At 44.1% G+C, this 25084-nt stretch overlaps 1 long non-coding RNA gene across 1 annotated transcript in view; it reads left to right on the forward strand.

Annotated features, from left to right (window-relative positions):
* LOC138637664 (uncharacterized) overlaps nt 1–25084 on the forward strand; it is a 176037-nt gene that overhangs the window by 101495 nt on the left and 49458 nt on the right. The window contains exon 2 of the long non-coding RNA XR_011312419.1: nt 6195–6354. This is a non-coding gene — a long non-coding RNA (uncharacterized lncRNA). The remainder of the gene's footprint in view (nt 1–6194; nt 6355–25084) is intronic.

The raw sequence follows: 25084 nt of genomic DNA on the forward strand, positions 1-25084 counted from the left end.
TTCCATCTGGTTTACAGTTCCATGTAAACCTATGGAAAACCCAATCCGCAGTGCACATGGTGCGGAAAATACCGCGCGGAAACGCTGCGTTGTATTTTCCGTAGCATGTCAATTCTTTTTGCGGATTCCGCAGCGTTTTACACCTGCTCCACAATAGAAATCTACAGGTGGTAAAACGCAGGTGAAATCTGCACAAAAAACATAGGAAATCCATGGTAATTCCGCACACGAATCCGCAACGTGTGCACATAGCCTCATAGTCTTACATTGAGCGCTTGTGACATAGCTTCTATCTTCTGGCCCGTCAGAAGCTGCGCTCACAAGTTTGAGCAGCGGCACTGCAGCAGTGCCACAAAATACTGAATACGTCGGAGGATGAGTAAATGACCAGGACATCCAAATCATGACAGGGAGCTGTGAGTCCATCATACTATGTATAAGGGAGCTGTGGGCCCACCACACTGTGTATACGGGAGCTGCGGGTCCATCATACTGTGTATACGGGAGCTGTGGGCCCATCATACTGTGTATAAGGGAGCTGCGGGCCCATCACACTGTGTATAAGGGAGCTGCGGGCCCATCATACTGTGTATAAGGGAGCTGCAAGCCCATCATACTGTGTATATGGAAGCTGCGGGCCCATCACACTGTGTATATGGGAGCTGCGGGTCCATCATACTGTGCATACGGGAGCTGTAGGCCAATCATACTATGTATAAGGGAGCTGCGGGTTCATCACACTGTGTATAAGGGAGCTGTGGGCCCATCATACTGTGTATAGGGGAGCTGCAAGCCCATCATACTGTGTATAAGGGAGCTGTAGGCCCATCATACTGTGTATAAGGGAGCTGTGGGCCCATCAAACTGCGAATAAGGGAGCTGTGGGCCCAGCATACTGTGTATAAGGGAGCTGCAAGCCCATCATACTGTGTATAAGGGAGCTGTGGGCCCATCATACTGTGTATTAGGGAGCTGCGGGCCCATCATACTGTGTATAAGGGAGCTGCAAGCCCATCATACTGTGTATAAGGGAGCAGGAGCTGCAAGCCCATCATACTGTGTATAAGGGAGCAGGAGCTGCAAGCCCATCATACTGTGTATAAGGGAGCAGGAGCTGCAAGCCCATCATACTGTGTATAAGGGAGCAGGAGCTGCAAGCCCATCATACTGTGTATAAGGGAGCAAGAGATGCGGGCCCATCATACTGTGTATAAGGGAGCTGTGGGCCCATCATACTGTGTATAGGGGAGCTGCAAGCCCATCATACTGTGTATAGGGGAGCTGCAAGCCCATCATACTGTGTATAAGGGAGCTGTGACCCATCATACTATGTATAAGGGAGCTGCAAGCCCATCATACTGTGTATAAGGGAGCTGTGGGCCCATCATACTGTGTATAAGGGAGCTGTGGGCCCATCATACTGTGTATAATGGAGCTGCAAGCCCATCATACTGTGTATATGGAAGCTGCGGGCCCATCACACTGTGTATACGGAAGCTGCGGGTCCATCATACTGTGTATACGGGAGCTGTAGGCCAATCATACTATGTATAAGGGAGCTGCGGGTCCATCACACTATGTATAAGGGAGCTGCGGGCCCATCATACTGTGTATAAGGGAGCTGTGGGCCCATCATACTGTGTATAAGGGAGCTGCAAGCCCATCATACTGTGTATAAGGGAGCAGGAGCTGCAAGCCCATCATACTGTGTATAAGGGAGCAGGAGCTGCAAGCCCATCATACTGTGTATAAGGGAGCAGGAGCTGCAAGCCCATCATACTGTGTATAAGGGAGCAAGAGATGCGGGCCCATCATAATGTGTATAAGGGAGCTGTGGGTCCATCATACTGTGTATAAGGGAGCTGTGAGTCCATCGTACTGTGTATAAGGGAGCTGTGAGTCCATCATACTGTGTATAAGGAAGCTCTGGCCCCATCATACTGTGTATTAGGGAGCCATGAGTCCATCATACTGTGTATAAGGAAGCTCTGGCCCCATCATACTGTGTATAAGGGAGCCGTGAGTCCATCATACTGTGTATAAGGAAGCTGTGCACACATAATACTGTGTATAAGGGAGCTGTGGGCACATCAAACTGTGTACAGGGGAACTGTGGGGGACATCATACTGTGTATAGGGAACTGTGAAGGCATAGTGTGCATATGGGAGCTGTTGGCCCATTACACTGTATATAAGGGAGCTCTGGGGGGCATTATACTTTCTATAGTGGAGTTCTGTCAGCATTATACTGTGTATAGGGGAGCAGTGGGATCATACTGTGTATAGGGGAGCAGTAGGATCATACTGTGTAGAGGGGAGCAGTGGGATCATACTGTGTAAAGGGGAGCAGTGAGAACATCATACGGTGTATCGGGGAGTTATAGAATCATCATACTGTGTATAGGGGAGCTGTGGGGGCCTTAGACTGTGTATATGGAAGCTTTAAGCTCACCATACTGTGTATAATGGAGCAGTTCATGAGGGACCTTAGGGGACATTATTAAATGTTAACTGGGCACTTAAGCATCATTGTTATGGGGCACTCAGAGTATTGTGGCCATCAAAGTTGCATATGGTCACAATATGGCGGTAAAGTCAATGTTCGTTTTTGTATATAGATTTATTTTCAATAACAGCTCGGTCATATTCTGAGGTTCCACTATATTCACAATTAGAGTGCGCAACTGTAGCTGTAATCAGGGTTAGCTGGTTAGGGGCCCACTCAGATGTTTCGCCCCCCCCCTAAGTTGAAACCCTAGCTACGCCTCTGCTTTAAGGCACATCCACCTGCATGGATGTGCCTGTGCAATATTATCAACTAGTTCCTGCATGCTTTCTAGTTCTGAGAACCCTGTCCATTTGTTCCCACTAGCACTGCTAGTATCTCTCATCATTAACCTCTGTGTCAATACCTGCCTTGTCAGTCTGTATTTCAGCAGGATCAGCCTGCACCTGCCATGCCAGCCTGTACATTTGTTGGTCCGGTGTGCACCTGCCGTGCCAGTCTGTATATCAGCTGGTCCCATCTGCACCTGCCATGCCAGTCTGTACATCAGCTGGTCCAATATGCACCTGCCGTGCCAGCCTGTATATCAGCCTGACCCATCTGCACCTGCCATTCTAATAGTTATATCTGCTGGACCCTTCTTTATCTGTGGTTCCTGTGTTCCTGCCGTGCCTGCCAGGATCAGCTGTATGCACCTACTGGGCCATTCCAGCTACCTGTCCCTTGGGGATCAGCTGCTGTTCACCCATAGTCTGTCCTGGAGTAGCTCATGGTGCCCATCCGGAGCCAAGCCTAACCATGCCATCAGGGACTCCAGTAAAAAGTCAAGTGTTCACCTAGCCACACCCCTCCAGGCTCTCCTCGAAACATGGCACAGTGGTTACACCACTGCCAATACCAATAACATATGTAGCCTTGTTTCATTTCAAATGTATGTTAGTGAAAAGCTCTTTTGTATAGTGACAGTTTGGTTTCGATGAGAGGGGGAAAATAAAGATTGGAGACTTTCAGAAAGACTCCCAGAGTTTTCAAATAGAACATAAAGAGGAAAGACAATGTTGTGATAAGGCTACCAGACTGAAGGTAAAAGATAATGCATTTGAAAAATGAGATATTTGGTGGTCTGTTTCTTATTGGAAGTCTTTCAAAAGAAGCTTAAAGAGGTTGGCCATTTTCCCTTGTTAGTGCAGCTTTCCTCCAAACTGACCTGCACTTCTGTCCATAATAAGGCTGCTGTTTAGGGTCATGTGATCAGACCTGTCCATCATCTTTCTCCAATAGCAAGGTCACTTGCTATTAGACTTATGGATGTGTTTGGTCACATGACCCTAAACAGCAGCCGTTCTATGGACAGAAGTGCTGGTGTAAGGATTCCGGACTTTCCTTTGCGCTTTTTTGGCCTGATCCAAGATGGATTCTCGTATCTTGCCCTGTCATGGAACTTCTTGTCTGCCCTGATTACTTAAAGGGACTCTGTCACCTGAATTTGGAGGGAACAATTTTCAGCCATAGGGGCGAGGTTTTCGGGTGTTTGATTCACCCTTTCCTTACCCGCTGGCTGCATGCTGGCTGCAATATTAGATTGAAGTTCATTCTCTGACCTCCATAGTACACGCCTGTGCAAGGCAAGATTGCACCTAGTGCAGGCATGTACTACGGAGGACAGAGAATGAACTTCAATCCAATATTGCAGCCAGCGGGTAAGGAAAGGGTGAATCAAACACCAGAAAACTCCGCCTCTATGGCCGAAAATTGTTCCCTCCAAATTCAGGTGACAGAGTCCCTTTAAGTCCAGGTCGTGTGCTCCTCTTTGATTATTTTGTTGCTGTTGGCGCCTGTGCTCCAGCTGTTCTGCTGGTGAACTCCCTGCTGCTGGTTATTCGGTGCTCTGCCTCTCCACGTTCTGCTGCCTACAGTCCTCAGTGCGTCTCACTGATGTTGTCTGAACCTAACTACTGTCTGGACTTCTAGTTGGAGCTATTCACCCCTGGAACTGCTGTGGCCAGTAAGAAATCCTGACATCATCATCTCCTTTAGGTCTGTGTTTGTGGAGGCTACTGTGCTGGGATTGTATGGGACTTTCAGCCCAAAAGGTACACATAGAGACCTTCTCTTGTTAATGCTGCTCCTGAATAATGCTGGACTTCCACGTTTAACCCCTTTCTGACCATGGACAGGATAGTACGTCCGAGGTCAGAACCCCCACTTTGATGCGGGCTCACCGCCGGGACATGTCAGCTGTTTTGAACAGCTGACATCTGCCCACAATAGCGGCGGGTGAAATCGCGATTCACCCACCGCTATTAACTAGTTAAATGCTGCTGTCAAATGCTGACAGCGGAATTTAACTGGCGCTTCCGGCTGGGTGGCTAGAAATGAGCGCATCGCTGACCCCCGTCACATGATCAGGGGTCAGCGATGCTTCTGTATAGTAACCATAGAGTTCCTTGACACCTCTATGGTTACTGATCCCGGGTAGCTGTGAGCGCCACCCTGTGGTCGGCGCTCATATTACAATTGCATTTCTGCTGCATAGCAGCGATTTGATGATCGCTGCTATGTAGCAGAGGCGATCGAGTTGTGCCAGCTTCTAGCCTCCTATGGAGGCTATTGAAGCATGGCAAAAGTAAAAAAAAAAAAAAAAGTAAAAAAAATGTGAAAAAAATAAAAAAAATATAAAAGTTTAAATCACCCCCCTTTCGCCCCAATCAAAACAAATCAATAAAAAAAAATCAAGCCTACACATATTTGGTATCGAAGCATTCAGAATCGCCCGATCAATCAATAAAAAAAGCATTAACCTGATCGCTAAACAGCGTAGCGAGAAAAAAAATTGAAACCCAAGAATTACGTTTTTTGGGTCGCCGCGACATTGCATTAAAATGCAATAACGGGCTATCAAAAGAACGTATCTAAATCAAAATGGTATCATTAAAAACGCTGGCTCGGCCCGCAAAAAATAAGCCCTCAACCGATCCAATATCATGAAAAATGGAGACGCTACGGGTATCGGAATATGGCACAATTTTTTTTTTTTTTTTTTTTTTTTTTTAGCAAAGTTTGGAATTTTTTTTCACCACTTAGATAAAAAATAACCTAGTCATGTTATATGTCTATGAACTCGTAATGACCTGGAGAATCCTAATGGCAGGTTAGTTTTAGCATTTAGTGAACCTAGCAAAAAAGCCAAACAAAAAGCAAGTGTGGGACTGCACTTTTTTTTGCAATTTCACCGCACTTGGAATTTTATTTTCCGTTTTCTAGTACATGACATGCTAAAACCAATGATGTCGTTCAAAAGTACAACTTGTTTCACAAAAAATAAGCCCTTACATGGCCATATTGACGGAAAAATAAAAAAAAGTTATGGCTCTGGGAAGGAGAGGAGCGAAAAACGAACACTGAAAAACGGAAAATCCCAAGGTCATCAAAGGGTTAAGTACCATGTGCATTCCCACCTTTATGATTGCTGGACTTCTACACTTTAGTGATGTGTGCGTGCCCATTCTTAATATCGCTGTACTGACTCATTAAATGTGGTGTGCTTACTCACATACTTTCTGCTGGACTCCTACGTTTAGTGCCTTGTACACACCTGCTTTATATTACTGTTGGACTGGTTATCTTTGTGGTCGTGTCCTGCTCTTTATTTACTCTGGATATTTCTGTGGTTTTGTTACAATTGCAGGAAATGCTCTGATAGGGCTTTGAGAAAATGCCGGGGGGGCCCCGACACTGCACAAAGAGCCACCGTCGCCCCCCAGCACAGAGCCCCCACACTGCTGAAAGAGGAGCCGAAGCCACCCCCCAGCACAGAGACCCGCAAAGAGCATCGCTGCCACAATGAGGTAATAGGGGGATACTCCCCTTACACCTTCCCTGTGATACCCCCCCTGCGTCATAGAGACCACTCCACCCACCATGTGCAGATTGGTCCGCATCCGCCCTGTAAGGCCGGAGTCACACATGTGAGAAACACGTCCGTGTCTCGCATGTGAAATCCAAGCTCTGGCGCCAGCACTTGGGAGCGGAACGTGCGGCCACATAGCAACACATGGAGCCGCACGCTCCGCTCCCAAGTGTCGGCGCCAGAACTTGGATTTCACATGCGAGACACGGACGTGTTTCTCGCATGTGTGATCCCGGCCTAAGATGACACACGGCGTATAAGAAGACCCCCGACTTTTAAGAAGATTTTATATTTTAACTGGAAAAGTTGGGGCGTCGTCTTATTCCCCCAGTCGTCTTATACGCCAGAAAATACTGTAATTTTTAAAATATATTCCTGGGATAAAATAGACACCAGCCTAAACTTTTAGAATTGACATTTTTCATTTACAAAGCATAGATTTCTTTGGGGAGGTTCCATATAATTTTTTGGTGGTATAAAATATAATGAAACACTACATTTGTTTATTTATTGGGCATACCATAACATATAAGTATACTGCATTTGCTGATGCTGTCAAGCATATATGCTCATCTGGTTTACATTGGACGGTTGGCTTTCCCTATTGATTTCAATATAGTTTCCTTACTGTGTCCCTAACGATATATTAAGTCGCTAAGCAAGTTCCAGAAGCATTTGCCAGACCTTGCAATTCCCATATTTCTGTTGTGTCTGTGAGTTAGGCCGGCGTCACACACAGCGTAAAACAATACGGTCCGTATATTACGGCCGTAATACGCTGAAAAGTCCCGAAAATAGTGGTCCGTAGCTCCTCCGTAGGCAGGGTGTGTCAGCGTTTTTTGCGCATGGCATCCTCCGTATGTAATCCGTATGGCATCCGTACTGCGTGGTTTTCTCACAGGCTTGCAAAACCAACATACCGCTATATAAGTGATCCATGTGTCCCAAAAAGAAAAATATATATATATACTGTCTATATATATATATATATATATATATATATATATATGTCAGTAGACACATATATGTATATATATTAATATTTATTCCAGCGCTATACAGCTTGAAAGCCGGTAATTCAATTACCGGCTTTTTCTTTCTCCTTCCTAAACCCGACATGATTTGAGACATGGTTTACATACAGTAAACCATGTCTTCTCTCCATTTTTTTTGCAGATTCCACACTACTAATGTCAGTAGTGTGTATCTGCAAAATTTGGCCGTTCTAGCTCTTAAAATAAAGGGTTAAATGGCGGAAAAAATTGGCGTGGGCTCCCGCGCAATTTTCTCCGCCAGAGTAGTAAAGCCAGTGACTGAGGGCAGATATTAATAGCCTGGAGAGGGTCCATGGTTATTGGCCCCCCCCTGGCTAAAAACACCTGCCCCCAGCCACCCCAGAAAAGGCACATCTGGAAGATGCGCCTATTCTGGCACTTGGCCACTCTCTTCCCATTCCCGTGTAGCGGTGGGATATGGGGTAATGAAGGGTTAATGCCACCTTGCTATTGTAAGGTGACATTAAGCCTAATTAGTAATGGAGATGCGTCAATTATGACACCTATCCATTATTAATCCAATTGAATGAAAGGGTTAAAAAAAAACACACATATTATTAAAAATTATTTTAATGAAATAAAAACAAAGGTTGTTGTAATATTTTATTTAACGCCCAATCCAGTCACTGAAGACCCTCGTTCTGTGAAAGAAAAAACATAATAAACCAACAATATCCTTACCCTCCGCAGATCTGTAACGTCCAACGATGTAAATCCTTCTGAAGGGGTTAAAACATTTTGCAGCAAGGAGTTCCGCTAATGCAGGCTGCTCCTCCCTGCAAAACCCCGGGGAATGAGGCTAAATATAGATCAATGATCTATATTTAGCTTCATTTGCGGTGAGGCGCCCTCTGCTGGCTGTTCATAGATCGTGTGAACTTACCTAGAAAGCCTGGGAGCGCCAATTTTTTCCGCCATTTAACCCTTTATTTTAAGAGCTAGAACGGCCAAATTTTGCAGATACACACTACTGACATTAGTAGTGTGGAATCTGCAAAAAAAATGGAGAGAAGACATGGTTTACTGTATGTAAACCATGTCTCAAATCATGTCGGGTTTAGGAAGGAGAAAGAAAAAGCCGGTAATTGAATTACTGGCTTTCAAGCTGTATAGCGCTGGAATAAATATTAATATATATACATATATGTGTCTCACTGACATATATATATATATATATATATATATATATATATATATATATATATATATATACCTATTCTATGTGTACACATTTATTCTACCTATTGGACTGTAAGCTGTCAGTGTGATTTTACTGTATACCGCACTGAATTACCGGCTTTTCTCTCTAACAGCGCTGCGTATTTCTCGCAAGTCACACTGCTTGTCCGTGTGTAATCCGTATTTTTCACGCTTCCATAGACTTTCATTGGCGTATTTCTTGCGCAGTACGGTGACAAACGCAGCATGCTGCGATTTTGTACGGCCGTAGAAAGCCGTATAATACTGATCAGTAAAATACGGCAGATAGGAGCAGGGGCATAGAGAATAATTGTGCCGTATTTTTTGCGAGTTTTACGGACGTAGTTTCTGCGCTCTTACGTCCGTAAAACTCGCAAGTGTGAAGCCGGCCTAATAAAGACATGCAGCTTGCAAAAGTATTTACCCCTTAGGCATTTTTTGCATTTTGCTACCTCACAACCTGGAATTTCACTGTTTCTTGAGGGTTTGCATCAGTTCACGTAAAGAAATTGACTACAACTGTGAACATATGGTTTTCTTTTTATTATGCAGCAAATAACAAATAGGACAAAATAGCTGAAAATAGCTGAAAATGTCAACGGACAGAACTGTTCACCCTGCTATAGTCAGTACTTTGTAGAGCCTCCTTTTGCGGCAATTACAGCAGCAACTCACTTTGGATAAGTCTCTATGAACTTTCCATATCTTGCCACTGGGATTTTTGCCCCTTCCTCAAGGGAAAACTGCTCCAGCTCATTTAACTTACATGGTTTCCGCTAGTGAACAGCAATCTTTGAGTTTTGATTCTCAATTGGATTAAGGTCTGGGCTTTGACTAGTGCACTACAAGATGTTTTCATGTTTCCCCTTAAAGGGAACCTGTCACCTGAATTTGGCGGGACTGGTTTTGGGTCATATGGGCGGAGTTTTTGGGTGTTTGATTCACCCTTTCCTTACCCGCTGGCTGCATGCTGGCTGCAATATTGGATTGAAGTTCATTCTCTGTCCTCCATAGTACACGCCTGCACAAGGCAAGATTGCTTTGCGCAGGCGTGTACTATGGAGGACAGAGAATGAACTTCAATCCAATATTGCAGCCAGCATGCAGCCAGCGGGTAAGGAAAGGGTGAATCAAACACCTGAAAACTCCGCCCATATGACCCAAAACCAGTCCCGCCAAATTCAGGTGACAGAGTCCCTTTAAACAACTTGAGTTTTACTTTAGCAGTATGCTTTGGGTCATTGTCTTGGTTGAAGGTGAACCTCCATCCCAGATAGACTCAAACAGGTTTTGCTCAAGAATATCCTTATATTTTGCACCATCCATCTTCCCCTATACTCGATCCATTTTCCCTGTTCCTGCTGCCAAAAAACCTCCCCTCGACATGATGCTGTCACCACCATGTTTTACTGTGGAGATGTTGTTCTTGGGGTGATGAGCTGTTTTGGTTTAGCGCCAGACATAGCATTTACCTTGGTGGCTAAAAAGTTTGATTTTGGCCTCATTTAACCACAGCACCTTCCTCAATGCATTTGGGTAGTCTCCCACATGTCTTTTGACAAACTAAAAATGAGCCTTGCAAATTTTGTGTGTTTTTTTCCCTCTCTTCCATAAAAGCAGCCTCTATGGTGTGTACTGCTTATTGTGCTTGTATGGACAGATTGTCCAATCACTGCTTGGGAATTCTGAATCTCCTTAAGGCCTCTTTCGCATGTCCTGATATTTCCAGTACTGGAGATATCCGTGTATCCATGTGTGTAATACATATGGCAACAGTGTGCCACATCAGTACCACACAGACGGCCGTTGGGAAGAAGCACTACAGTAAGCGCTGTGCCCCAGCGGCAGGTGCTGAAGACGGCTCTCATCATTATCCCCTGCTCTGCAGGGGATCAGTGAGAGCAGAGGAGAATGATGTCAGTGTCTCTGGTATGTATGAGTTTATTCATTTAACCCCTTAAGCCTCAAGGGTGGTTTGCACGTTATTGACGGGCAAATCTTTACAATTCTGACCACTGTCCCTTTATGAGGTTATAACTCTGGAACACTTCAACAGATCTTGACAGTTCTGACATTGTTTTCTCATGACATATTGTACTTCATGATAGTGGTAAAATTTCTTAGATACAACGTGCGTTTATTTGTGAAAAAACGAAAATTTGGCGAAAATTTTGAAAATTTTGCAATTTTCCAAATTTGAATTTTTATGCCCTTAAATCACAGAGATATGTCACACAAAATAATTAATAAGTAACATTTCCCACATGTATACTTTACCGCAGCACAATTTTGGAAACAAAATTGTTTTTTGTTAGGGAGTTATAAGGGTTAAAAGTTGACCAGCAATTTCTCATTTTTACAACACCAATATTTTTTAGGGACCACATCACATTTGAAGTAATTTTGAGGGGTCTATATGATAGAAAATAACCAAGTGTGACACCATTCTAAAAACTGCACCCCTCAAGGTGCTCAAAACCACATTCAAGAAGTTTATTAACCCTTTAGGTGTTTTACAGGAATTTTTGGAATGTTTAAAAAAAATGAACATTTAACTTTTTTTCACAAAAAAATTATTTCAGCTCCAATTTGTTTTATTTTACCAAGGGTAACAGGAGAAAATGGACCCCAAAAGTTGTTGTACAATTTGTCCTGAGTAAGCTGATCCACAATATGTGGGGGTAAACCACTGTTTGGGTGCATGGCAGAGCTCGGAAGGGAATTAGCGCCATTTGACTTTTCAATGCAAAATTGACTGGAATTCAGATGGGACGCCATGTTGCGTTTGGAGAGCCCCTGATGTGCCTAAACATTGAAACCCCACACAAGTGACAACATTTTGGAAAGTAGACCCCCTAAGGAACATATCTAGATGTGTGGTGAGCACTTTAACCCACCAAGTGCTTCACAGAAGTTTATAATGCAGAGCCGTGAAAATAAAAAATCATATTTTTTCACAAATATGATCTTTTCGCCCCCAACTTTTTATTTTCCCAAGGGTAAGAGAAGAAATTGGACCACAAAAGTTGTTGTGCCATTTGTTCTGAGTACGCCGAAACCCCATATGTAGGGGACGCACTGTTTGAGCGCATGGCAGAGCTCGGAAGGGAAGGAGTGCTGTTTGACTTTTCAATGCAAAATTGACTGGAATTGAGATGGAACACCATGTCACATTTGGAGAGCCCCTGATGTGCCTAAACATTGAAACCCCCCACAAGTGACACCATTTTGGAAAGTAGACCCCCTAAGGAACTTATCTAGATGTGTTTTGACAGCTTTGAACCCCCAAGTGTTTCACTACAGTTTATAAGGCAGAGCAGTGAAAATAAAAATTCTTTTTTTTTTTTCACAAAAATTATTTTTTAGCCCCCTGTTTTGTATTTTTCCATGGGTAAGAGGAGAAATTGGACCACAAAAGTTGTTGTACAATTTGTCCTGAGTACGCTGATACCCCATATGTGGGGAGAACCACTGTTTGGGCGCATGGCAGAGCTCAGAAGGGAAGGAGCGCCATTTGGAATGCAGACTTAGATGGATTGGTCTGCAGGTGTCACGTTGCATTTCCAGAGCCCCTCATGTAACTAAACTGTAGAAACCCCCACAAGTGACCCCATATTGGAAACTAGACCCCCAAGGAACTTATCTAGATGTGTTGTGGGAACTTTGAACCCCAAGTGTTTCACTGCAGTTTATATCGCAGAGCCGTGAAAATAAATATTATTTTTTTTCCCACAAAAATGTTTTTTTAGCCCCCCAAATTTTTATTTTCCTAAGAGTAACAAGAGAAATTGTACCCCAATAGTTGTTGTCCAATTTGTCCTGAGTATGCTGATACCCCATATGTTGGGGTAAACCCCTGTTTTGGTATATGGGAGAGCTCAGAAGGGAAGGAGCACTGTTTTACTTTTTCAACGCGGAATTGGCTGGAATTGAGATCGGACGCCATGTCGCGTTTGGAGAGCCCTGATGTGCCTAAACAGTAGAAACCCCCAATTCTAACTGAAACCCTATCCCAAACGCACCCCTAACCCTAATCCAAACCATAACCCTAACCACACCCCTAACCCTGACAAAACTAACCCTAATCCCAACCGTAAATGTAATCCAAACCCTAACCTTATCTTTAGCCCCAACCCTAACTTTAGCCCCAACCCTAACCCTAACTTTAGCCCCAGCCCTAACCGTAACTTTAGCCCCAACCCTAACTGTAGTCTTAACCTTAAGTTTAGCCCCAACCCTAACCCTAACTTTAGCCCCAGCCCTAACCCTATCTTTAGCCTCAGCCCTAACTTTAGCCCCAACCCTAACTGTAGTCCTAACCCTAACTGTATCCCTAACCCTAGCCCCAACCCTAACCCTAGCCCCACCCCTAACCCCAACCCTAGCCCTAACCCTAGCCCTAACCCTAGCCCCAACCCTAGCCCCTACCCTAACCCTAGCCCTAACCCTAGCTCTAACCCTAATGGGAAAATGGAAATAAATACATTTTTTTAATTTTTTTATGTTTCCCTAACTAAGGGGGTGATGATGGGGGGTTTGATTTACTTTTATAGCGGGTTTTTAGCGGATTTTTATGATTGGCAGCCGTCACACACTAAAAGATGCTTTTTATTGCAAAAAATATTTTTTGCGTTACCACATTTTGAGACCTATAATTTTTTCCATATTTTGGTCTGCAGAGTCATGTGAGGTCTTGTTTTTTGCAGGACGAGTTGACGTTTTTATTGGTAACATTTTCGGGCATGTGACATTTTTTGTTCGCTTTTTATTCCGATTTTTGTGAGGCAGAATGACCAAAAACCAACTATTCATGAATTTCTTTTGGAGGGGAAGGGCGTTGATACCATTCCACGTTTGGTAAAATGGATAAAGCAGTTTTATTCTTCGGGTCAGTACGATTACAGCGATACCTCATTTAGATTTTTTTTATGTTTTGGCGCTTTTATACAATAAAAACTATTTTATAGAAAAAATAATTATTTTTGCATCGCTTTGTTCTGAGGAGTATAACTTTTTTATTTTTTTGCTGATGATGGCAGCTTGTTTTTTGTTTTATTTTTTTTTACGGTGTTCACTGAAGGGGTTAACCCACCTCGACTAATTCTGTATTGAGGTGGGATAGCCATCATCCATACTCCCTTAAAAAAGGTATCCCCAAGGGCCAATACCTCCGCCTGAGGAGAAATTGCTCTGATGATGCAGATTTCAAGATTAAGGCAAGAGACCTAAGATCCAGGTTTCTCGATACAGGTTACCCGGAGCGGGTGCTGAGGGAGGCATATCATCATGCTAGAGGACAGGCTAGAAGTAGTCTGCTCACACCACGGGAGAGGGGGAGAGAAGACCTTAAGACCATCAGAATGATTTGTGCCTTCGACAATGGTGCTCCATCGGTCAGGGCCATTCTTAGGAAGCATTGGGGCATACTTACGATGGATGATGACTTAAGGGATGCCGTGGGCACACAGCCACAAATCACATATAGAAAATGTAGGACGTTAGGGGACCGGCTAGTACATAGTCATCTAACTACACCTAACAAGGTGACCTGGCTACCAAATAGACCTAGTGGTTGCTACAGATGTGGCACATGTGTAGCGTGCGCATCTATACAGACTGGCAAGGAGTTCCACAATACTCACACGCAAAAGACATATACCATAAAGGATTTTATTAATTGTAAATCTAAAGGAGTCATATGCAGAGCTGTCTGCACTTGTGGGCTCACGTATATTGGTAAAACCATTAGGGAACTCCAAAGAAGGGTGGGCGAGCATTTGGGGGACATCCGAAATCAAAGGGACACCCCCATTGCCAGACATGTTAACATCTGTCATGATGGCGATACTAAGGTCATGAGTTTCATGGGGATTGATAAAGTTACCCCACCAATGAGGGGTGGCGACTTTGATAAGATCCTGCTGCAGAAGGAAACAAGGTGGATCTTTTTGTTGGATACTTGCCACCCTCATGGACTCAATGATCAGCTCAACTTCGGTTGTTTTCTCTAGATCTACTTGAGTATCCTATGTCTATCTCCGTATGTATTTTTTGTACAACTCTGCCCCGATTTGTCTCTCTCATCATTACCTGGATATTAGTTTGCCATTTTGTGTCTGGTACTTTTTGTCTCTAAGCCAGCTATGATAAACAAAACAATTGCAATACGATGTCACGGGGTCCCTACTCTGTACCTTTTCCCCTCTGGACTTTTTTCCTGGCATCAGATTTGCTTTACGGATGGAACTTCCAGGAATGAGGGGGATTTATGTCTTTAGTGGATAAATTTTACAGTCTTTTATGATGGTGGCGTTCCTGTGCTATCAATAAATTAGTGATGGCACTCTCCGCTTTTGGTATACTAGCACTCTCCGCTTTTGGTATACTAGTACTTTTCCCTCCCCTCCTAGGCTTTGTCTGTTCCTCCTACCAGGCCTTATACCCCTTTCCCACCGCTGGTACTATTAGGATACGCCCTAGTCTGGATATTTCCAGCTATTATCTGCATCTGTGGGCAGTATATTATGTGAGTGGACACATCCAACCACATACACTCATGTATATCATATGGTATTTTTGGTATAAAAGTTGGTATACATGTATGGCATTTGAATATATTAGCCTTTTATGTATACCATATGGTATTTTTTAGTAGAATTGGTGGTATACATATATTATATCTACTTATGTTAGCCACGGATGCATTTTAGTGTATCTGTATTACTATTTGGGTATGCACAGGTGGGAAGAGGTATATATTATGGGGTTCCCCGTTATGGGTCATGTTTTTCTGTATGTGAGGCACTATGTATAGCATGCGGTAGTGCGGTGGCAGCGCACCGCTGATGAGCGGTACTTTTTATCATGTGCACCCTTGTCATCAATCTGTGCCGTGGTGGTGCGTTCCACGTTTGGAGCGCACCACACTATCGGCGCACCGGAGGTGGTATCAATCTGTGCCCCGGTGATGCGTTCCACATTTGGAGCGCATCACATTATCGGCGCAGCGGAAGTGGCGCATTCAATATGGCGCCGATACTTCCGGCTGTGCGGACCCTTGTCACTACTAGGCGCCTTATGGATGCGTTCCATTTTTGGAGCGCATCATATTATCGGCGCACCGGAAGTGGCGCATTCAATATGGCGCCGGCACTTCCGGTTTGCGGATCTGAGCGGACGACAGCCCGGCGGCATGGGGGGACTCCGGCGTGCGTTCCAGGAGTGGAACGCAGCATGGATTCGACCGGACTCATGGCGATATCATAGGTTGGTAGGGGTGGACACTCATTATGTCATCTGCCTGGGGGAGGGGCCCACACCGGTTTATTAGGGGGGAGCGGGCGTCACACGGAGCTGACTCACTTCTTGTGGCCGACACCACACAGGACTGCCGGTATCTGGAAGCTATATAGCCACTGCATATAGCTCCGGTCTATGGACTGCTAACTTTGCTTATGGACTTGTAAGCTACATTTGGGCCTGTTGGCCACTGAAACTCCCCTGATGAATCTCCGGGATTGGAGAAGAAACGCGTAGAGAGGCGTTATACTACATCTTACATTGTGGAGGGGTGTCCGTAGTGGGGCTGATTCGGGCCTGTCCTTGTGAGGACAGGAGTCATTGCTGGGGCACGACAGGGGATATAGGGCAGAGGTCCCCCGTTCCTAGATTCTTATCCCACAACTACTGGACCCTCCCTGGGACCCTTTTGCATCGGTTTGGGTACCCTTCGTCCATAATTGGTGAGACCATACCAGTTTTTTAATAGAGCACGGTTTTCGGCGTGAGCACTTTGTTTATAGGTTGTATTGTTTTGTCCACTTTTTAATATCATTAGTAAAAGTTATGTTTTATATTATTGGGTTATGCTCTTCTGGCTGTTTCCCTGTTAACTAGTGGGACAGTTTTATAGGTCGGGTCGTTACGGACGCGATACTAAATATGTGTACTTTTATTGGTTTTTTTATTTAGATAAAGAAATGTATTTATGGGAACAATATTTTTTTTCTCTTTATTTAGGTTTTTTTTTTTTTACACATTTAAAAAAATTTTTTAAACCTTTTTTACTTTGTCCCAGGGGGACATCACTGTATAGTGACAGATCGCTGATCTGACACTTTGCAGAGCACTGTGTCAGATCAGTGATCTGACGTGCACTGCTCCTGGCTTACCAGCGCCTGCTCTGAGCAGGCGCTTGTAAGCTATCTCCTTGCAGGACCCGGAAGTAGCCCCGCAGCCATTTTGGATCCGGGGCCTGCAGGGAGGAGACGCTCGGTACAAGGTGAGCACATCGCCTTGTACCGATCGTCTCAGGGAAACCCGCAGGGAGCCCCCTCCCTGCGCGATGCTTCCCTGTACCGCCGGAACACTGTGTTCATGTATGATTGCAGTGTGCCGGGGGTTAATGTCCGTGACCGCTCCTGGCACATAGTGCCGGATGTCAGCTGCGATGGTCAGCTGACACCCGGCCGCGATCGGCCGCGCTCCCCCCGTGAGCGCAGCCGATCGCATATGACATACTATCCCATCACTGGGAATTAAGTCCCAGGTCACCTTGACGGGATAGTACGTCATATGGGATTAAGGGGTTAAAAATTCTGTAGTAGATGCTGATTACTATGGTATATTTGCACTGTCCCTAAACTAGTCCTATCTAAGTTATTTTTTTCACACATAAAAAAACAACAACCGGATGCCGATCAGTGATGTGCATCACCGACCAGTAGTCAACAGCATGCATGGATGTGGTGCAAAAAGGGGACAAACAATAGACAGGAAAAAAGTCCTGGCCAAAAGCGTACACGGGTTTTAATCAGTGATGTGTGTCTGATCAGTGGCTCGGCAGCGGTAGGACACACACAGGAAGGTGGTGCAAAGAAGGGGGGAAATAAACTGGGGAGAAAAAATCCTGGAAAAAAGAATGCATAGGTGCCAATCAGTGATTTGTGTCACTGATCAGCACTCATGCAGGACGCATGGACAAGAAAAAACTGCCAAAAAGAGCAATCAAGTACTGATCAGCAATTAAGCACTGATCAGCGATCAAGTACTGATAAGCTCTTCTTGGCAGAAGGGGGGGCTAGATATATTAGTAGAAGGGGAAGAGGGGTGAGAGGGGGATTGGGGTGGATTTGGAAAAAGTTGTGGATATGGACAGGTCCGGAAAGGATCAGGAACATTTTTTTTCTTCTTACAGGTACAGCAGAAGCAAATTTGTCTGTGGCATCACAAGTCCCAGAGGATCCAGCAGCAGAACAGCACAGTGACAGCTCTACAATGTCTCCAAGCTAGAATTAAAAAGTACAGAGCGAACACTGAGAGTTCATACTGCATTTCTGTACACTGATTGGTGCTCTCGGCATCATCATCCGATTGCACCACTCAATGCTGGGGTTGGTGACACTGCTGTTGCTAGGCTATAACCCATGATTAGTGCTGTTACAGCCCCGCATATAGCTAAACATCTGTGTTTCAGGCAATTTAGTTGCTTGAAACACTGAAATCGATGTGTATTGAACAGTCAATAACAGCGATTGTAGCTGCAGGGGTGTGGTGAACCTCCCGGGGCTACTAGTCCCCATGCCCTCTGTCAGAAACACAGAAACAGTAGTCACCTTAATGTAATCACTTCGTGTTTAGTCACGGCGATTGCATGATTAAAATGACGCATATATACTGCATTGGTTGGGTAGTCCATCCCTTTCATCACATATATATATATATATATATATATATATATATATATATATATATATATATATATATAAAGCAGCAGAAAAGAGAGAGTGGCACAGCTCTTATAATCCAGAAAAACAGGTGGCACACAACTACTGTGTATCGCAGTCTGTAACATGGAAATGGTGGTGCTGTCCACAGGAAAACAGTCCAAGAAGTCTTAATGAAAAGAGAAAAAACGTAGACGCACTCACCAAATGCAGTGAACAAGTATCCTTTATTTCAGTGCCAGCCGGCACATTCTTCACGGCACGGGGGAGAGGGCAACGCACAGGGAGAGTGCAACAGGTGAGACGACGGCCGTTTCGCGCTGCGCAAGAGTGCTTCTACGGGTCCATAGCTAGACGGGAAATGACGCCAGGCTAAGTAAGCAACAACCATGCGAACTACACCTGTGTCATTAACCCGCCAGGCAATAGAAAAAGTGCACAAATACGTTAAAATGATTAAAAACAATTACATAATACTGACATAGGGAAGAGACATGTAATATAATTCTCCAGACGATATGAATTATTAATATGCAACGCGACAACTCAGATACTTAGCAATAAATGGTGTCCGCAATAAGCAGAGCGGAGATGACACCAGAGCCACGTCTATTACTGTTGATTGCGTAAACAGCGTGAGAGAACTATATACTATAGTAGTATGGTTACGCTCAAAAATATATATATCTATTCACCGGAGAATACATCAAACGAGGCAAAAGAAAACAAAACAAAACGAAAAAAATGAAACAAATGTATCTCACCACACTGAAGCTACAAGAACACCGACATGTCAACTCTGTCATTCAGGCCAGCTGGGCCAGTGGCTTTCGTTCGCAGAATCCATTTCGCCTCTTGTCTCAAGAGTATCTTTTGAAGGTCGCCACCCTGAGCTGATAGAACTATTTTCTCAATGCCTGCAAAAGTTAATACCTCCGGATTGCCATCATGGTTCTCTTTTATATGGTCAATTAGCCTAGGAACCCCTTTTCCGGATGTAATAGATTTAAAATGCTCTCTAAACCGCACATATAATCTGCGGATCGTCTTACCAATATAAAAGCGCCCGCATGGGCAGAAGATCACATACACTACGAACTCAGTTTTGCAGGAAATAAATTGTCGGATCTGGTGTGTTATAGGTCCGATATGTAGGGTCTGACCCAATAAATGGAATCAGCAATACTGACACTGTCCACAACGATAATTACCATTCGGAATGGCTCGCTCCAACCAGTTTGATCTATCTTTTGTAACTCGGTTGTGTATAAGGACGTCTCTAATGCGCATTCCCCGCCTATTCGAAACCAATGGCCCTCCTGTGGTTTTACTCATCAATTCTCTATCTCTTTCCAAGACATGCCAATGCTTCCGTAAAGTGGCTCTAATTTCTTTATCTAGGGGACCATACTGAAAGCAAAACGAGAAACGTTGTGACACTGTACTCGGTAATCTCCCTCCAGGGTCAGAACCTGTTGCTTCGACCCGCTCGAATGCAGAATTTAGTAGTTCTTCCGGATATCCTCTTTCACGGAGCCTCTCAAAAAGCTCCCCCGACTGGCGTCTAAAACCCTCCTGAGTGTTATTTACACGGCGTGTCCTCAACAGCTGACTGTAAGGTAGGGATCTTTTTGTATGATAGGGGTGAAAGCTATTAAAATGTAAGATGGAATTCACTGCAGTAGGTTTACGAAATATGGAGGTACACACCTTCCCTTCTATATATATATATATATATACAGTTAGGGCCAGAAATATTTGGACAGTGACACAATTTTCGCGAGTTGGGCTCTGCATGCCACCACATTGGATTTGAAATGAAACCTCTACAACAGAATTCAAGTGCAGATTGTAACGTTTAATTTGAAGGGTTGAACAAAAATATCTGATAGAAAATGTAGGAATTGTACACATTTCTTTACAAACACTCCACATTTTAGGAGGTCAAAAGTAATTGGACAAATAAACATAACCCAAACAAAATATTTTTATTTTCAATATTTTGTTGCAAATCCTTTGGAGGCAATCACTGCCTTAAGTCTGGAACCCATGGACATCACCAAACGCTGGGTTTCCTCCTTCTTAATGCTTTGCCAGGCCTTTACAGCCGCAGCCTTCAGGTCTTGCTTGTTTGTGGGTCTTTCCGTCTTAAGTCTGGATTTGAGCAAGTGAAATGCATGCTCAATTGGGTTTAGATCTGGAGATTGACTTGGCCATTGCAGAATGTTCCACTTTTTGGCACTCATGAACTCCTGGGTAGCTTTGGCTGTATGCTTGGGGTCATTGTCCATCTGTACTATGAAGCGCCGTCCAATCAACTTTGCAGCATTTGGCTGAATCTGGGCTGAAAGTATATCCCGGTACACTTCAGAATTCATCCGGCTACTCTTGTCTGCTCTTATGTCATCAATAAACACAAGTGACCCAGTGCCAGTGAAAGCCATGCATGCCCATGCCATCACGTTGCCTCCACCATGTTTTACAGAGGATGTGGTGTGCCTTGGATCATGTGCCGTTCCCTTTCTTCTCCAAACTTTTTTCTTCCCATCATTCTGGTACAGGTTGATCTTTGTCTCATCTGTCCATAGAATACTTTTCCAGAACTGAGCTGGCTTCTTGAGGTGTTTTTCTGCAAATTTAACTCTAGCCTGTCTATTTTTGGTATTGATGAATGGTTTGCATCTAGATGTGAACCCTTTGTATTTACTGTCATGGAGTCTTCTCTTTACTGTTGACTTAGAGACAGATACACCTACTTCACTGAGAGTGTTCTGGACTTCAGTTGATGTTGTGAACGGGTTCTTCTTCACCAAATTAAGTATGCGGCGATTATCCACCACTGTTGTCATCCGTGGACGCCCAGGCCTTTTTGAGTTCCCAAGCTCACCAGTCAATTCCTTTTTTCTCAGAATGTACCCAACTGTTGATTTTGCTACTCCAAGCATGTCTGCTATCTCTCTGATGGATTTTTTCTTTTTTTTCAGCCTCAGGATGTTCTGCTTCACCTCAATTGAGAGTTCCTTTGACCGCATGTTGTCTGCTCACAGCAACAGCTTCCAAATGCAAAACCACACACCTGGAATCCACCCCTGACCTTTTAACTACTTCATTGATTACAGGTTAACGAGGGAGACGCCTTCAGAGTTAATTGCAGCCCTTAGAGTCCATTGTCCAATTACTTTTGGTCCCTTGAAAAAGAGGACGCTATGCATTACAGAGCTATGATTCCTAAACCCTTTCTCCGATTTGGATGTGGAAACTATCATATTGAAGCTGGGAGTGTGCACTTTCAGCCCATATTATATATATAATTGTATTTCTGAACATGTTTTTGTAAACAGCTAAAATAACAAAACTTGTGTCACTGTCCAAATATTTCTGGCCCTAACTGTATCTACTATATAATTGTCTAAGGGTCACTTCCGTCTTTCTGCCCTTCTGTCTGTCTGTCACGGATATTCATTGGTCGCGGCCTCTGTCTGTAATGGAAATCCAAGTCGCTGATTGGTCGTGGCAAAACGCCCACGACCATTGCCACGACCAATCAGCGATGGGCACAGTCCAGCGGCAACATGGCCGCTCCTTCCTCCCCGCAGTCAGTGCCCGCTCCATACTCCCCTCCAGTCAGCCCTCACACAGGGTTAATGCCAGCGTTACCGGACCGCAGTGTAACACACTCCGGTAACGCAGCTATTAACTCTGTGTGACCAACTTTTTACTATGAACTGCGCATGCCCGAAAAATAAAACTTACAGCGCAGGCTCCGGGGATGTTAATGAAGGAAGTGGAGGCGGCACCCAGCAGAGGGCCTGAGTGATGGCTGGGAGGCGTTTGTGTCCGGGGGGAAAAAGACATGCCCGCCGAACAAATTACAGGTATGAGGAGCAAATTATAAATAAAAAAAAACGAATAGTTCGGCGTTGGCAGGGACCCCAAGTAAAAGAGCCACCTTGACAGAATGCAGCATTAGTGCTGCACAAGGTGGCTCTTTTAGTTAAAAATGCCTGGGGGGGTGACAGGTTCCCTTTAACATATGAACACAAAAAACAATTCTGTATTCATGTGCCTAGACATCCATAAATATTACATTCAATAGTTTTCCTTAATGTTGCCTTTAATCAGCAACAGAGAAAAAGCGACTTTTAATTACTTCATTGCTTAGTCATGATCACACCTTTATAAATCACCATGCATTGTGAAATGTCTCGTTCTGAAATATTTACAGCTCCCACTGACATACTGATGTTATGCTCATTCAAGTAGAAAAACACATTTTCCAATTTGGCACAAGCAAGGTCAAATGAAGTATATTAACAGGCTTGCTCTATGTTCACTTGACCATGCCACTACACTAATGAGGCAGCTGATAACAGAGTAAAGAGCTTGGAATATAATGACACACACCATTAATATACTGTATGCATTGTTGCTCATGGTCTTTGTATTGGCATGGCATATTTAATGCATATTCCATTCCTTCTATGCTTTATGTGCGGTATCACCTTGTTTTAACAATATAAAGTACATCTTTGGTAGAAATTGGATGGGTGTCTTTTCACTTGGACTAGTCCTACCTCATTAGCATTTGTAAGATTAATATTTGCTTTTCAAACACTGTAAGCCTCATGAAGTGCCTTATCAGATTAAAGAAATCCCTATGAATGTTGCTATACTAGCGGTTAGGGACAGTCGGGATGTTACACACCTGTCCCTGGTTTAAGCCCTTCTCTATCTGCCCTGATCCGTTAAATTTTCTGATGCTCTTCGTCAGGGTTTGCAGGTGGCCTGGCGTGCTTCCATGTGATGTACTGCCTGGGCCTATATACAGTAAGTGCTTCTAAGACACACATCAGGCCTTAGTATTGAATCTGAGACTAGACTTTCAGTTTGTATATGCACAGCAACCTGGCTGCAGGCTGCAGGACTTTTACTGTAGATGTAACACCCCAGGAAGCCGGTTGTTACAGTGGTGTTTAGTGTTGGGCGATACCTTCCAATATTCAGAAATATCGGGATCAGATTGGATCGGGCCGATATCCAAAAAATATCGGATATCGCCGATACTGATACCGGAAACCAATGCAAGTCAGTGGGACACAAATATCGGAATGAAAATAAGCCCTTTTTTATCTTGTACATCCTGTTCCGGAGGGGGGAAGAGTGTGGGCGGTGCATGGGCGGAGAGTGCGTGTCTGTGTGGGACCGTGGGGGGTCTGTGTGGCCTGCCGGGGGTCTGTACGGGCCTCTCGGGGGTCTGTGCGGCCTGCCGGGGGTCTGTGCGGCCTGCCGGGGGTTTGTACGGGCCTCTCGGGGGGTCTGTGCGGCCTGCAGGGGTTCTGTACGGGCCTCTTAGGGATCTGTGCGGCCTGCTGGGAGTCTGCGGCCTGTCGGGGGTCTGTACGGGCCTCTCGGGTGTCTGTGCGGCCTGCCGGGGATCTGTGCGTGTGTGCAAACATCATCCGATGGGACTACAAGTCCCATCGGGCTATGCCTGCTACAATGGCAGTGATTGACACATTAACCAATGATGGGACAGTAGTAGTCCCATCATCCGGCTAATGTGTTGAATGTAAAAAAAAAAAACATACATACTATTGTACATACAACATACATACTACATACATACTACATACATACATACAACGTACTACATACATACTACATACATACATACATACAACATACTATATACATACTAAATACACACATATAACATACATACAACATACCACATACATACAACATACATACAACATACTATATACTACATACGTACATAAATACATCATCAATACATACAACATACATACTACATACATACTACATACATACAACATACATACAACATACATACAACATACATACAACATACTACATACATACATACATACTACATACATTGGGAAAAAAACGGATCCTGCAAATGTGCTCGCAGGATACGTTTTTTACCCATACAGTCATGGCCAAAAGTATTAACACCCCTGCAATTCTGTCAGATGATACTCAGTTTCTTCCTGAAAATGATTGCAATCACAAATTCTTTGGTATTATTATCTTCATTTAATTTGTCTTAAATGAAAAAAACACAAAAAGAATTGTCCTAAAGCCAAATTGGATATAATTCCACACAAAACATAAAAAAGGGGGTGGACAAAAGTATTGGCACCGTTCGAAAAATCATGTGATGCTTCCCTAATTTGTGTAATTAACAGCACCTATAACTTACCTGTGGCACCTAACAGGTATTGGCAATAACTAAATCACACTTGCAGCCAGTTGACATGGATTAAAGTTGACTCAACCTCTGTCCTGTGTCCTTGTGTGTACCACATTTAGCATGGAAAAAAGAAAAGACCAAAGAACTGTCTGAGGACTTGAGAAACCAAATTGTGAGGAAACATGAGCAATCTCAAGGCTACAAGTCCATCTCCAAAGATCTGAATGTTCCTGTGTCTACCGTGCGCAGTGTCATCAAGAAGTTTAAAGCCCAGGGCACAGTGGCTAACCTCCCTAGATGTGGACGGAAAAGAAAAATTGACAAGAGATTTCAACGCAAGATTGTGCGGATGTTGGATTAAGAACCTAGACTAACATTCAAACAAGTTCAAGCTGCCCTGCAGTCCGAGGGTACAACAGTGTCAACCCGTACTATCCGTCGGCGTCTGAATGAAAAGGGACTGTATGGTAG

This window comes from Ranitomeya imitator, chromosome 5 (assembly GCF_032444005.1).
Source record: "Ranitomeya imitator isolate aRanImi1 chromosome 5, aRanImi1.pri, whole genome shotgun sequence".
Lineage (NCBI taxonomy): Eukaryota > Metazoa > Chordata > Amphibia > Anura > Dendrobatidae > Ranitomeya > Ranitomeya imitator.